The sequence below is a fragment of the Lissotriton helveticus genome, chromosome 8 (genome assembly GCF_964261635.1).
Source record: "Lissotriton helveticus chromosome 8, aLisHel1.1, whole genome shotgun sequence".
In the NCBI taxonomy this organism is placed as follows: Eukaryota; Metazoa; Chordata; class Amphibia; order Caudata; family Salamandridae; genus Lissotriton; species Lissotriton helveticus.
Window position 1 is genome coordinate 1,287,029,082 of NC_136069.1, and position 17,101 is coordinate 1,287,046,182.

General features: G+C 38.9%; 1 protein-coding gene across 1 annotated transcript in view; it reads right to left on the reverse strand.

Annotated features, from left to right (window-relative positions):
- Positions 1-17,101, reverse strand: part of NALF1 (NALCN channel auxiliary factor 1) — a 1,236,035-nt gene that overhangs the window by 1,136,407 nt on the left and 82,527 nt on the right. The gene's annotated exons all lie outside the window — the stretch shown is intronic.

Consider the following 17,101-nt stretch of genomic DNA (forward strand, 5'->3'; position numbering starts at 1 on the left):
TAGTAAAACTTTAGAAAATATGAACCTCAGTGTTTATTTCAGATACGTCGCTCTGCCTTCTTGGAAAGATGAACGTCTCAGTTGAGCTTTCATTTGCCTGCAGGCTGCAAATCGAATGCAGAATTGATCAGCAATCTTAATAGCTATGTATAGGCGGCTATATTTAATATTTGGTGTAGGAGGGGCTTCTCAGTGGCATGGGCCGGGGAACATCCTTTACCACGAAACTTTTACAACGCGGTACCATTACCACGCAGGTTTTACAACGAAAGTCGTTACAACAACTTTCGCTGGAGGGAATAGTTTAATTTACTATCCAACACCTTCCCTACTATCCACGGGGGCTGGAGTTGGAATAGTAAATTATACTATTCACTATCCAGCGCCCCCCAACGCAAGTCGCTGTAACGACTTGCGTTGTAAAACCTGCGTTGTAACGGTACGCTTGGTAATACCGCGCGTTGTACCGTCATACATCCCATGGGCCGGATACAAAAGAGTGGCCCCTGTGCATTAACCCAATGCAGTAAATACTATTTTTGATATAAGCGACCGAAGATATTTACCAAGCAATGATAATTATTTCTTGAATGAGCAGGTCTAATTCCCTGCAGCATTCACTGAATTGAATGCATAATCTGTGCGGGCGCGCGCCCTCCCACACACACTTTACCAGGCGCAGCTCTCCAAGCTGCAATTACGGGGCTCTTTCACTTCCAGGTTAGTCATGACCTTTCATAAGTTGATGACTTTGTAACCTTGTTGGACACCTCTCTCTGCAAATCTGACACGGAGCGACAGCGCCTGGGAACTGAACATATACATTAGGTTAATTTAAACCTGACTCTCAAGTCTAGTGTGCAATTTAATTTTGATAATTCCGTCAAAACATTGAACAGTTCTAACTGTTTCTTCGTAAAAGTGGAACGACAATTTCCTTTGCAGAAAACCATTCAGAAGGGTTTCTAAGGAAACATGGCAAGCGCGCCAAACCAATACCTAGTTTTATATAACAGCCAGCAACACTGCAGAGCGGGGAATGAAAGTGATTTTCAAGCGACAGGTGCTGGAAACATGAATGCTTTATGGAGCATTGGAAAATACAGTTTTTAAGGTGTCTTCATTGCGCCCTCAAAATTGATATTTACCAAAGCAGGTAAGGGAGGGAAATGGCCTTCTCACTGACGAATAAATACACAACTGTTGCCTCGCTTATGAGGGCTCTGGAAAAATCCTGTTATTTCCCCGCCCTGGAATTACCTTTACTGGTGGTCCGGTAAATGGGGAGTGGGAAAAAAAACGGGAGTTACAAAGTTTGGGGGCATTCCAAGAAGAAATCGATTTTTCCACACCAATCTCTCCATGTTATCTAAGGAGATTTCAGCAGCCAGCATCTTAGCGTAGAAAATAAAACTTGCAATTTCGATGGGACCGGTAAATACTAGGTCAGTTACGATTTAAGGGCCACTTGTAATGAGGGCATGTGCATGGGAAAACAATCTTCATTTCCACTTCAAGTTAGGGGGAGCGCTCGGCGAAGGGGGTTGTTATGATAAAAAATAATTAAAAGTAAAAACTTACCTGGAGCTGTCTTCCGCGTTGCGCTCCTTAGTCTCTGTCCTTCCTGGTCCCAGCAAGCGCTAGGGCCACGTGACAACAGCATGGGGATTGGTCTGAGCAGGCAGGAAAGATACCCTCCTCAGACCAGGGAGTCTGTGGGGTTTCTCCTGCCCAGCTTCTCAATGCAGCTGGACTGGAAAAAACCTAAGTGCGCATGTGTGTTTTGGTCGGCCTGAGACGGCCGGCCAAAGCACATATGCACATAAAGGGAGTGGAGTGCACGTCGCACTCCTCCTCCCAATGCCCCGCCCTCCCATCGCAATCTGTTTCAGAGGCTCAAAATGTAAAATCAAATGATGACATCATTTTATTTTTCATTTACTTGCTCTGAGCCAGGCAATGGGGCGACGCTCCTCCGACATTACGGAGGAGCCAACGCTGAAGTTACCTGCAGCTTTTTCCAGCTTGCTCTGGTTATTCTCCCTACATTTCACAACTAAACATTCCCCCAGACATTCTAAATCACATTTACTTCTTACATAGCTAACATTCTATCAATGTCTAAAAAAATTAACATGGTTATACGAGTTGTCCTCTAAATTCCAAGCCCTCCCTCAATGCCAACATCCCTATTGGTTAGGCACTCGTGCTACAGAGTGGAGGGACTTATGGCACTGAAATTGATACCTTAAAGTTGCCAGAGGAGTCCCTCCACTTACAGGGATCATATTGTGACTTTGGTTAGAACTAAGGACACTCAATGGCATTTGGTGTGATTGAAATGCAAGTGCTCTTTAATATCTAAAGTTGCTTTATTTCATGGTTCTTCTAATTTCTGACTAGGAGGTTTTTGCCAGTAAAGATTTTGGAGAGAGTATATTTGCCTGTTTTTTAACCTATTGAGCATTGATTTACATCAATAAATATGTACATGTAGCATCTGGGAAACTTATTTGCAGACTAGTCATCAATATATCCCTTGTATGGTGATGATGCTCAAACGTATATTAAAATATCATGCTCTGGGCAATCAGAAACCAAAAGGTAGTATTCTGAAAGAATCTACTTGTGGATAGGCAGCAAATTGTTTTAAATGTATTTCATCTACGACAGAGGCCACTCTCATATCATATTGTTTAAATTGTCAGTTCTCTTTTAGATTAATAAATAGCATTGAGTTTAGGGATTGTTTCTTCATGCAACCAAATGAAAACTGTGGGATTGTTGTGAAATTCCCACTTGTACAGATACTAACATGTAAACTCTGTCACAAAGGTTGTGAAAGTAGTTGTTTTTTATCTTAGACTAAATCAATACCGTAAAGTAAAGTTTCATCTCCTCCCTTTTCCACCTCCTATATCTCACCAACATGCACACTTTCATCTAGACTAATTAATCACTCAATTTTGAACTGTACAAGTATCAAGAGGGCTGTTATTCAGATGTGAAATCATTTTCATTTACATTCCTGGCTATTGAGAAAAACCTGTACAGTCTTTGACATCATACTGGCCACCCATTCAAAGTAGAGTCTGATAATGACTACCAAAATGGAAGATTTCACTCAGTTAATGTTTTTTTCTGTGCATATATTAGGATTGTAAAAGTAAGCTTTAGTACGATGGAGCAATGAATTTTCCCATGTGATTTAAAGTATTTCCTGATACGTGGCTGAGGAGTGGATCATGGTTTAGAGGTCATTTTTGTTTGGTTTGACATGCACCTGTAGGTATGGACTGATCTTGATGGCTAAAGCATGTATAGCGTACACACCCAGGGCATATCCATGGGCATAACTGTAAGTGACCCAGTGATGGGCATTTGGCACTTACAAGACTACAAAGGATGAATGCCAAATACACTGGGATAGTGCTTGGGATAGTGGAATGTAGAAGCTCGGTCATTACATAAAGTGGTCACACTTCAACCATCACTTCTTTCACTTTGCCGACAGCATTTCTATTAGCTCAGATCTAAAACCAAAGATCTGGTTGTTGGAGGTAGGAATGTTTATTTATATAAATGAATATTTATATTTTATATCTTGTGTATCATTTGCTGTGTTGAATGTTACTCGGAACTATATATATGTTATTTGTAGGATTTTGCGGTAAGTGTATACCACAGACAAATGAGGACATCCTCGGTTGCATGTCAGCTTATTTAGGTATATTTGGAAAAGGCTTTTGCTAATTTCATCTAATGTAAATGCCTGGGAGATGAATACATTGTGAGGCTTCCCTGAGATACTAAGTAAAGTAGAGTTGAACATTTTGTCCGGAACTATGATACACATGTTGAAAATAGCCAGCATAAACTTGAGGAGCATCCATCGTCATAGATCTAGACATTAGAGGAATGGTAGTGCCATTGCTGTATTAGATGAGCTTACATTTCTCCCTGTAACTGTGGGGTTTTCACCGCATCCATGACTCTGAAGGCAAGCGGTCAACATGAGGGGTGCTGCTCCTTTCTGTATTAAATAAGGCCATGTTTGCTCCCTCTCCCCTCTTGAATCAAATTTATTTATAAGGAAGTCTGCGTCTTTCTTCTTCTGTGGGTGGATTAACATGGTGCTGTATCTCACCGATTCTTATGTTAAAGGTGATTTTGCCAAGTTTGCTTAGCAACTTGCGTGTTTCCCAAGTCAGGCATTCATTATGAGCAGTCCTGTAATTCCAATGGGGCCGATAACAGAAGTTATCATAGAAGTGCCGCAAAATCACTCCAACTGTTAGACTGTGGTGTTCCAGTTTCCCGTGGTAGATCCTAATTTCTGAGGAAACCCTTGTACTACACCTCATAATACCTTATGAATCCACCTTTTAACCTCCCCGCCACATCCCTGCCACTGAGTTAACAAGATCTGCTAACGGTGTGTCTCAAGGGAGAAATACTGAGGGGGCTTTGTCAATGAGGCCCTAAGCTGCTTTTTCAATAAAATATAAATTACAGAATGAGTATGCAATGCTTTCTTCAGTCAACCATGGCAGTAGTTGATTTAATGTAAATCAATCTTGGTTATTAGCCAATAGCAAGCAAAGTTCAGAAACTTATAGTTTTGCTTTTTTCATAACAAGTATCAGGCTAAAGGTGTCTCTCTACACAAGCAGCCACTTTGCAGTTATGAACTCAAATGTTATTTTTGGTCATATGTTGGGCATACAGACATCCACTTGAATGTGAATGAAATCATTGATCTCTGCTTGGAGAAATTTGCTACGTGCAAAGGCATACATTTTACTATCTATTGCTTTTAATGAATCTGAAGCTCCATGTTTTAAGAATAAGATGATAGCAAAGAAATTGGAGGTATTGACAGCGCACATTGTTGCACAGCCCTTGGGCTGTCCATGATATATACGTGGGGATCACCCAGCACAGTTTTTGTACATTGTATCAGCAAACATGTAGTGTTTTTGTTGTTGTCATAATGAATGTGTGATGACATGTGTCAGAATCCAGACTTGGATGAGCTTCTTACATTTAAAAGGTGAGGCATTTGGAAAGTTGTGTTATTTCAGTGACTTCTGGTGCATAAATTAAAATGCCTTGGTCACCCATCTGCAGGATACACATCTGATGACCAGCTATCTCAATACCGCCATCATTATTTATATGCAAACTCACCATATTGTATATGGTTATCATATGCTACCGTAAGGGGCACCTTTTTAAGTGAGAGCCTCTTTATCTTATTAAGGGAATCTCAAGCATCTCCCCCAGGAGAGGTTAGTCATTTTGGGCATCTTCTTTAAATTTTCAAATGAAACTCACTGAGGGGATTTAGGATGTCATGCTAAGAATGGCATGTGCATCTCATGAAAACATGTTTTCCAAGTGGCCGTTTGTTGTTGTGTGTGATACCTTCAACCACCTCGGGATCCTCCAGAGCATTTGTCCCTGCTAGGACTTTTTGGGCAACACTTTTAATGACGAGAAAAAAACACACCCTCATCTCCGCGATTGATCCATAAAATTAAAGTTCCAAGAGAATTGTGATGCATGTGTAAGAATACGTGGAAGGAATTTGAGACCTATTCATTAAACAAAATAACAAGAAAGTATTAGTTAACATCAGGGGTGTGAATGTAACAAATATCTTCCTATCAAATAGCCAAAATACTTATAAAAATAGTTGTAAAAACTCTACTTGTGGCAAGCACTGATTTGACAGACAAAAAGCTATCAACTCCCTCCAAATCACTACTACATGCCTCATCCTATACTTCTCTCAATATATCCTCTACCTCCACTCTCTGACTCATCCTAAACCTCATTCTACGATCTCCCTAAGACCTTTTCTAGACTCTTTCCTCCTCTGTCCCTCCTTTACTCACATCAAACCTCATTCTACTATTATGATCTCCAAAATAACACTTCCTATGCTCTTCTCTCCTGTATCCCTCCTTTGACTCATCCCAAACCTCATTTTACTACTATGGTTACCCTAAAAACCCTTTCTAGACTCTTCCCTCGTCTATAGCTCCTTTGACTAATCCCAAACTTCATCTTACTAATATGATCTCCCCAATCACACGATCTAGACTCTTCCCTCCTCTAGACCTCTTTTATCCTTTTCAATCAAACTAACAAACTCACATGTCCACCGCTCAAATTAATCACTGATATATCCATTCACTAGTCCAACTCTAATTCTTTGGGTTCTGGAGTAGAGTGTTATTCACTGACAAGCACTTCAACGCCTCATCAGGGGTAAAAACCCTTATATAAATACAATTGCAATAAACATATAATTTATTTATGTTTAGATGGCTGCTGACACACATTTCTTCATGCCTCTATAGTATATTGAGATTAATAAATATTCTTCTTCTTCTTAATAATGTTTAGAAATCTTTAACTGGATTATGGAGTATCCTGCTGTTTTCTGAGCTACTCACATAAATGCTACAGAGGGATTTAGTACAATCATTTTTATGAAAGCTAATTGACTCAATTAACCTCTTGTAAGCTTTACTTTACAATAGATGTTTATTTCAGAAACAATTCATTTATAGCCAAAACATGCTTAAGTGTTGCAAGGCCCATCAACATACCTCAGTACTTGGAAGCAGCAGCTTGCTACTGACTAGATGCCAATTGGTTTGAGGCAATGCTTTTTCCCTGTGCAATAATAGAACATGTATTTGTTATATACACATATATCCAAGTGTGGTGTCTCTTGCCACTGAAAAAACAGATTTTTACTGTTACGCAACTCAATGGTCCTCATTTTATTAACAGTCCAGCCTTCGGGCTGGACTGTTCCTATGGGGAGCAGGGTCAAGACCGATTTACAAATGGATGGGTCCAAACTGGGGTGACGTGGTGAGGAAAATAACTATGGATTAATCCCAGATCTGTGACTGTAGGTGAGTGTTTGAAAAGTTTCCACACTTCATCCATCATTTGTTTTTGTGATGTTGCTCATTTTGAACAATACATTGTAATGTGACCAATATACTTGCCCTTCTGTTAGGATTATGAAGTCACTTTCACTGGCCATTATTCATTCAAAAGCCTTTATATAAATTAATAAATTGATCGACAAATACATTCGTAAAACTGGGTGCAATTGAATCTTAAAGCAGTGCTGACATGAGCAGGTTTAATGTCAGGACTGGAAACCAAATTGAGCTCTGGCTAGAATGTTCACACTAACCCCACACTTCAGAAGGCTGGAACTAGAATGGAGCAATTGGGGTCTCTGATGGTTGTGCTATGCAAGCCGATGTATTTATTTTGTTATTATTTTTTTATGTTCTTGGTATAGCAGGTCAAGAAAATGAACACAGCGTAGCAGAGCGTTCTACAAAGACATGGCACAGAACAACAGTGAGGCAATAAGAGAACATATTAGGAAAGGAAAAATTAGACTTTCAAAGGGATGGAGTTACCTTTGCAGGGCAGAACTTGAAAAGACCAGATATACAACAGGGGGGACCGAATTCCGAAGGGCCTTTTAGTAAATGCTGTTTGAGAACCATTTTTAAAGCAAACAGTGTTGGACTAGCATTCAAATTCTTGCATTTCCCGAGTATAGGTGAACAGGATGGATGACCTTTTCAAATCTGAGGGTGTTCAGGTTGAGCACATCTCTAAAAGGAGCCCCTGGTCTGCAGCCCCATGCCAGAGTAGCCGAATGTCCTGATCTGACTGTATTTGAGTCCGGAATATAATTTTGGCAAAAAGCATGGAGAGGTGTGGCACAGCAATCAGAGCGGCTGACTACAGAATAGGGGGCTCCCGGCTCAGTCACTAGTGGCAGCTCTGCATCATGTGACTGTGGGCAATAGCTTACGTAATCTCCCTGATGGCCCCCAGCGCCTTGAAACCCTTAAGAGTGTGATATGGTTGCGCTTTAAAAATAGGTATTCTTCTTCTTTAAAGAAGTGTACTGCATTTTGTAACAGGCTGGCACATCTTGGTAGCCGCATATATAGTAATATTTGATCCTCTCAGTCATGAACCTAAATACAAATATAAACAGGAATATTTCTGAAAAGACATTTGATTCAGTGGTACCACTAATGGTCAAATGAAAACACATGTTGAGCTATCGAGAAACACAGTTTCAAGAAAATTCGAGTTAATAGACACGAAGATGTTCTGCCTTCAGAAAGGAAACCACATTAACAGACAGTATAATAAACAAGTGGAGCAGGTAGAAAAGATATATGCATTTTCACCTCCAGGTTTTACGAACAAGATAATGTTACTGTCATACAAATATCCTAAAATGATCATTCAAGCAACACTTGTAAATAAACGTAGCTACATTCTGTGTATGTAACCCCACTATATCCCCCTCTCTTTCTCCCTCAAAAAGCACACATAAACACATTTTCACGTTTTTCTCTCTCTTTTGGTCTTGTTTACTTTCTCTATCGCCCTCTCTCTTTCTCTCTCTCTTACCCTCTTTCTCTTTCAATCTCTTTATCTGGCCTTCTTGATCTCTAGCTGTCCCTGACCCTTCGCCAAACTAAAGAGAAAAGGGTAACCACATTGTAATTGGTTTTGGTAGTGTTTGTCAACCAAAGCTGAAAAATCTTGTATTGATGTTCCATTAATTCACATGCATCAGCTAGATTGAGAATATATGATATATTGATGCTCTTTGTTGTTTCTATTTAGGTGTAAGTTATATTCCTGAACCGGAAATTGCTCTACAAAATGTATCCAACATATTGTTGAGTGACCTGAATAGAAAACGTTTGAGCGGAATAGTGTAGCTGCTTTCAGTTTGTTTATATAAGATGAATTACTTCATTTGGATATGTAACTAATACTAATGCTGTTTCTACCTAAATTCGGGCTCTATCTTTTTATTGGTGGATACCATTTTAGGCACGGTAGAAAACTGCACAGATAAAAGGGCAATATGAGCTGCCAGGGTGATATGCATCGTACTATTAATCCATGTATCTGCCTCAAAGCACTCTGAAGGTCACCATTTTATTTGCAGTGTCTGTATATTCTGCAAATGTCTAGTTGTGTTTACCATGCAACCTGTTATTCTTTCAAGGTCATTTTAAATGTGATTAATAGCCTTTAAAAGGATATCTTGTCAATTCTGTCCAACATGCTGTGTTCACGTTGTGTGCATCAGGCATCAATGCCTTTTTGAATATTTCTTTTACCATTACGTCTGTCGTTTATATTGCTCTTGTTATTCTGCTTTCCTATTACTATGTGCATCACTTAGATGCAGCCGCGGGCCGTGGAGGGTGTTACGGTGGGGCAGGGAGGCGGGGAGGGGGAGGGGCAGGGTGGAGAGGGCTAAAAACCGGCACATGGATAATTACCAGCCGCGGGCCGTGGAGGGTGTTACGGTGGGGCAGGGAGGCGGGGAGGGGGAGGGGCAGGGTGGAGAGGGCTAAAAACCGGCACATGGATAATTACAGGTAAGTAAACAATTTAAATAATAAAACGAATTTCCTAGCGCGCACTGCATCGCAAAATGCAATGCAGTGCGCGCTACGAAATTCGTTTTATTAATTAAATTGTTTACTTACCTGTAATTATCCATGTGCCGGTTTTTAGCCCTCTCCACCCTGCCCCTCCCCCTCCCCGCCTCCCTGCCCCACCGTAACACCCTCCACGGCCCGCGGCTGATAATTACAGGTAAGTAAACAATTTAATTAATAAAACGAATTTCGTAGCGCGCACTGCATTGCATTTTGCGATGCAGTGCGCGCTAGGAAATTCGTTTTATTATTTAAATTGTTTACTTACCTGTAATTATCCATGTGCCGGTTTTTAGCCCTCTCCACCCTGCCCCTCCCCCTCCCCGCCTCCCTGCCCCACCGTAACACCCTCCACGGCCCGCGGCTGGATTCTAGTTAAGAAGAACTAGTTAGTGACTGTAATAGAAATGTCTTAAGTACGTTGGTAAATACATACGTCGCATTTAAGGTCTCAGTTACTCCTCATTGGTAGCTTGCTAGAGAAACCATTTACAAAGCCTTATGTGCTAATATTTTATTAAACTCTCAGGTTTCAAACAATATAGTTGTATTTCCAACCACAGGGTGTATGGTACTAATATTAAGAGTATTTTAGGGTTTAAGTTAGCTTTCCTAAATAGTCAAATAATCATTAAAGCACTTGTGCAATTTATACCAATGAGGTGAAAGGCATGAACATTACTAAAAATACTAACATCACTCATATGAGAATAAAAGGAGTCCCTTCCAATAAAAGGCTTAATCTCTAGTGTAAGCCATTTGCAGAGGGATAATGACAATTTTAAATTGTGGTTGGATGGATGGATGGAGAGTGGATTAATTGGTGAACATTAAGACACATAGACAGTGGATGGTATAGAGTAGTTAAAGAGATGCAAAGCAAAAGGTAATGAAAGGGAGAGAGAGATAATAGAATGCATGGTAAAGAAAGAGAGATACAGAAAGCAGAAAACTTAAAAAGGTGAAATGGAAAAGAGGCTGCCAAGCTGTAAGGGAAAGAAATAACCAAAAATAGGGCTGGGATAGACAAAGAAAGTATGAGAGGTAAGAAGACAGCAAAAGAAAGAAAGGATGCTAGGTAATTGGAGAACAGGAGAGAGACCGAGAGATGAGAACACAGTTTTCCCTCCATCATCTGATGTAGAAACCGCAGCGCCAAAGCAATTGCAATATGTACAATCGACACCAGTGAATTACTTGCCAAGCTATACTATAAATAAAATCCCTCTAATGCATTTCTTTTACACAACCATCTCTTGCATATTTGGAAACTAATATTAGGATTCAGAAGTGAAAAATATAAAACAAATACTAACATATCATCCAGACATAGTAATAATCAAGCCATTCTTGTGACACACAAGCATGTGACCTAAACATAGTTTGCAATATCAAATAAGTGTGTAGTGCTATAGGTTACAAAAACAATATTTTAGCTTAAACAAGAAAAAACAAGCTAAGGGATTTAAGCACCATGTATACACTTCTTCATGGAAACATAGAACTGATATATAAGGATGCATTGTGGCAGAGTTATTCTAATAGATTTGCATTACCTCAATGCAGGATTCCTGAGTACCCTATAATTACAAATAGGGTACTGACCTTTCAAGATAATTTAGGAATTAATGTGATAAAAATATTCAAACAATATCATTTTTATAGCTCATTTATAAATGTAACATAAATAATGCATGGGTTTTAGTACCATAAAAAATTATATAAATAATAGTCTTAGATTATATTTAACCTCTCCTATTGAGTTGTGGATATTACAATTAAAAGTGATTTGATTTTAATCCACAATCTGCATTTTTCGATTTATCTGTGCCAAGTAACATGAGTACAAAACTCAATTCACACGAATATGCATGTTTTGGAAACTCCAATTGTTCCCCTAACAAAGTACCAACAAACTGTTAAAACATCCTTGTGTGAGGGCAGCATGAAGATTATATGGGAACTTCAAATATTCACCTACAATGGTTTAGTTTATGCAAAGAGTGCACCATATTTCAGCCGCGGCCCGTGGAGGGAGTTATGGTGGGGCAGGGAGGCGGGGAGGGGCAGGGTGGAGGGTGCTAAAAACCGGCATATGAATAATTAGAGGTAGGTACACAATTTAATTAATAAAACGAATTTCGTAGCGCGCACAGCATCGCAAAATGTGATGCACGGCGTGCTACGAATTTCGTTTTATTAATTAAATTGTGTACTTACCTGCAATTATCCATATGCCGGTTTTTAGCACCCTCCACCGTGCCCCTCCCCCTCCCCGCCTCCCTGCCCCACCGTAACTCCCTCCACGGGCCGCAGCTGCCATATTCCATATTTCATTTAAATGTGCAAAATGTGCATCGTTGGTTATATCTGCGCATGTAATTACATTTAAAGATTTGTATTCTGGTAGGCATCAGGGTGCTCAATGGACAGATACATGTCCAGCAGATTTTGAACCTAATTATGAAACGTGCTCTTAAATGAATCTTATGTGCACTAAAAGTAATTTTCAATCATAACTTTTGTATCCTCATAAACAGAATTAGAATTTGCAGGATTGTATGTTTGTAAATTGCTTCCATGTCATTTTTTCTATTGCTGAAATTAAATTTATGGGTATTATAATTGGAGAGGTAAGGTAGAAAGCCCTGTGGAAGTAGCGATGTGCCCATTTTTTCCAACTCCGGAAATGCACAAAAATGTACTCTTGCAAACTTAAGTAAATCTCTTTCTAGAGGGCAAAAGGGAAAACAAATACTTCCATATATATTGAGAAGAGAGGCTAAAGAGTTTTGCAATGGTGAAAAATAAATAATATTTGGGTGTGCAAAGAAAGAAATTGTGCATCATAGACTCATTTCGAATTTTCAACTAATTAAATCTACGTGAATAGAATTTATAAATTGTATCCTCTTGGGATACCTGTGAGTGTTGGGGATAAGCAGGCATTGGAAATATATTCTAAAGAGGCCAGCAATCCTTTGGATGTAAGTGTTGAACTGTTCTTTACTTGACATGAAAATCAGAAATATTGTTTTATTAAACTTCTTGAAAATTCTGAGCATGATATATAAAGTTTTAACATATATCATCTTTTACAATTCATTATGCAAACAGTTGAAAGTATCTGCCCAGTTAAAGTCTTTTAACTTAATACTTCAAATATGTTTACAAAGTCTACAATGCTCCAGAAATACTTGCTTGCCAATTTTATTTGTTTGAATATTTCTAACTGTAAATCTTGGTAGGTTTGTAAAGTTTTCTAGATGGAACTTTTAACTTTACTAATAATATTCTCAATTAAAAATGTTAAATATGTTTTGGACAAATAAATGTCAACATGATTGTATGTTACCGGAGATTAGTTTCTATAAATGTTGGAACGTAGATTATTAGTAGAAGTTGGTAAGCACCTTCCACTTGCAATAAGGCCACGAACGCAATTTAAGGTCCAGACAAGGTCTCAATAAATGATTCCCTTGCTTAAGCCTTAGTAGCTGGCAATGAGCAGACAGGCTTAACTTAGGAGATAGGTGTGAGAAGCATTTAAAAACATCAATACATTAAATAAGTAAGACAAAACACAAAATAAAACTCCACAACCATTTTATAGAAATAGGAAGTAGTTTTATGGTTAAAATTACAAAAATCCAATATAGAGAACTGAAAAAATGATTTTTTTAAGAATAAATACTTTCCAGTGCTCAAAAACATATAGTGCCAACTTGGGGCATCTGGTCGCGCTTGACTGGGACACGGTCAAATTTTACCTTTGCACTTAGAAACGTTTCTGGAGGATTTTCTCTCCTTATCGAGCAAGGCTACTCTTCAGGGTGAGATTCGTGTCAACAACAGCTGCTTCACTCATAGAAAGCCCTTGATGAAATTCTGAAAATCTTGAGCTCCAGATCTTTTAGCAAAACAAACCTGAAATCCAGCCTGGGTCGCAGTTTGACATCGCAGACTGACTCTTGTAGGCGGGTTGGTCACCTTATGGAGCTTTTCTCAAAAGTTGCTCCAAACTTCTGAAACTTATTCCTGAAGTTCTTATTGAGGGTTCAAAGTGTTTAAAACACAACTTCAAGGGTCTAGAAGCTCTGAGATGGTCCTTGGAAATTTGGAACTACAATTTACACAATACACCTGGCCAAATCCTTAAAAGTCCACTAGACACACTCCAGGCTAGGGACGTCTTGCGGGAGATGGTGCAGGTGAGCTCTCTTAACCTGTTGCTTTCAGGGAGTCCACTCCTTCATCCTTTTTGAAGCAGGGCAAGGTCCTTAGGACTGTAGTTCCATGTGTGCAGCAGGAGCAGTCATTCAGAGTGCAATCCTTTAGGGTGCAGGCCAGGGTTCCAGCAGGGCAATGCTTTTTCTCCTTGTAATTTCAGGAAGCAGATCTAAGTTGCTTTGCAGCTCTCACATATTTATTCAATGTTCTGGAGTGACATACAGAGGGGCACCCCTGACCAATGGGGTACAGGGTGCCACCAAAAAGATTGACAGTTTCCTCCAAAGTGTGGCATATGTTTGTCCCACAAAGCAGTGCTCTTTAAAATTCAAAATAGAGAATTTCTGTCTTTGGGAGTAAGAGCTAGCTAAGCAAACCCACTGGTGTGTCTCATTTCCCTTAACACTTCGTTTCCAGACCTCCAGCACAGTGCATTCCTGGACTATCTTGTGTCTGTGGGTGTACAGGAAGAGGAAGTAGGCCTGGCTGGCACTCCTTACTGTCCTGCTCTCTTTGAAGTCCAGTTTGATTCACCTAGCCCCCTTCATGGCCTGTACTCTGCAGCTAAAGAGCAACCCCCATCAGATGCCTCTGTCTCTGTGCAGGCCACTTATCACCTCATTCAAAGCAGTTTGACTAAGCCTGTTAAGGGCTGGCCAGACAGGAGAGGCTGCTAGAAGGCTGGATTTTGGCTCACAGAAAAACGTTTTTTTAACTTCCTTTATTAGTTATGATAAATTCAACACTGGCAAGTTGGATTTATCATTAACAATCTTTCAAATCCTTGCAATATTGTTTTAGCTCACTCCAGTTAATAGTTACACTGTATTATAGTATTTCCATGTTAGCCTATGGAGCTACAAGTGCTACAATGGAGAAAAATGAAATTGGTAGTTTTTCCCTAACCAAGGCACATAAAACAACTTTTAAAATGTCCCTGCGTATCTGTTCATGGCATCCTACACTGGTGGCACCTAGGGCAGACCTTAGGGGTGATTTATATGTACACAATAAGGTAGTTTAACACTTTAAAACTACCAGTAAACTCAATGTCAAAGTGTATGTAATTTCAATTTAAAAGCAGCTTGCAAAGCAGGGCTGACCTTTAAAATGAGAGCAGGAAACACAGGAATGCACACTTAAGTGCCTCAAAGCTGCTAGGCCTCTAAACCTACATGCCTTACCATACAGTAGGGATTTTACAGGTAGGTTGTCAGTGTAAATTGTAATTACACCTAATTACCATATACCTTTTGTCAATTTCCACCAGTATCAGTCAAAGAATGGGGTAATCATAGCACAAAGGATGACTTTCCCACATGAATCATAACAATTACATGAATATATTGTCTCACAGTTTTGTAAAAGCTCAAATTAAAATAAAGAAGCTTACAATAAGCTCTAATTTTATTATAGTATATTTCAAAACCAGGACAATTCATTCAAATAAGTTCTAGAATTATTCAGCCAACAAAACAGCATTATAGAAAATATCTAGCTCAATCTTGTATCCAATATAATTTCAAGATATAGCCCTAAAAAGCTTTTTGAACTATTAGAATGGACATTTCAATTAAAATAAATCTTTCTTCTTAGAACAGTTTATCTAAAAATTCCAACATCTGAAAAGTGTTTACAAAATTGTGTAGCATTAGAAGTAATTTGTCAAATGATTCATAACTCCTTTCCATAATCCATTTTTGTGATTTTAAAAAGCAGAACAGCTAAGCAGGATATAAATCCATATTGCTTGCCACTGTAGTAGAATTCCTTGTTTTCTTAAGAAAACCTGACTTTCAAGCAAAATGAAGAAATATTTTCAACAATGTGTAAAAAACATGAGAGGGAAATCATGCATTTATGTATCTGTAACTTGCCTGTAGAATTTTTCACAAATCTTTCCTAGACAAACAAGCACAATTTAAAACAATCAGAGGACATGGTAATAGGTTATGTTATTGTTGGACAAAACATGCATCCCCCTGTTTATATTCCTGCTGGTTAGTGTTTACATACTACAACGATTGTCATCAATTTTACATCCCCATTCCATTAAAAAAAAAAAAACATGTAAGAAGACTTCATGTGCAAGCTTTAAAATGATTGTTCTTTTCAATTCAAAATAAATTATTGTACTTTCCCAAACCTCTCTACATACTTCCTGTAAATTAAAGGTCACTACATTAAGCCGCACTTGCACATCTTTCATTCAACATTAACTTCAAAAGTTACACATAAGTAAGTGTCTACGACATTTGAAGAAACGTTTTCAAATGACCACTCTAATAAATACCTGAAAACACACACAAATGTATAATAGGCTTCAATGTGTGTGCTCTGCTGCTGTATCACTGATGTGTTTCTTCTGTGGCACATATTGAACAGTTGTTTCTCTCAACACTAAAATTCCTGATTCTGAATTGCAGATTGTATTTTCTGGAATTCAAATGATTTCAGACAACTTTGTTCACTTCCTGTCTTATGTACATGGAATCTGAAGTTGTTAAATTAGGTGTTGGCTATACTATCCCATAAAATGGCCATCATTTTTTGAATACAATTGATAATAATAACTGTATTACCATTATTGTGATTATTATTATAGATTGTTGGTGATGATGAAAATAATAATAATAATAAAAAAGAAGAAGAAGAAGAACATTTAACATTAACATCAAAGACATCGGGGAAGACTGCCAAAAGTCATTTATACCCAAATAGAAGAAAATTAAAGCTCCGCTGACCTCAAACATGCAAATAATGTCAATAATGTGAGATGAGTTACTCCATCTTGCATTTAATTTCTGTTAGAAACTGGGTTTCTTGGTGGCAGAGATATACACCCTGTCCAGGCAGGAACCTTAATCCTAGTCAGGGTTAGTCAGTAACACACTTTAAACTAACCTGTGCTCACCCTCTGGAAGATTGGCACACAGCAGTCAGGTTTCAGAGCAGTGTGTAAAGTATGTGTGCACACAACACAGAGGAACACAGTGACAACACCACAAAAGGACTCCACACCAGTGTAGAAAAAAGACCAATGTGTTTATGAGTGAAACAAGACCAAAACAACAAAAATCCAATAAGTAAAATTAGGAATTTTTAAAGAATAAAATGGTTTGTAGTGCTTAGAGACATATATCGCCAACTGAGGATTACTGGTCGCGCTTGACCTGGTCAAATTAAAAAGTTTAGGCTGACCACGATGGAGCATGGGTTGGATTTAGAAACCAACCTTGGCCCATTGGAACAGTACTTTGGGTGTGTCAATGCCGAGGATGATGCTGGGGGAAGCGGAGGCGATGCATCGCTGTCAATCTATTGGAGGAAGACAAGGTGTT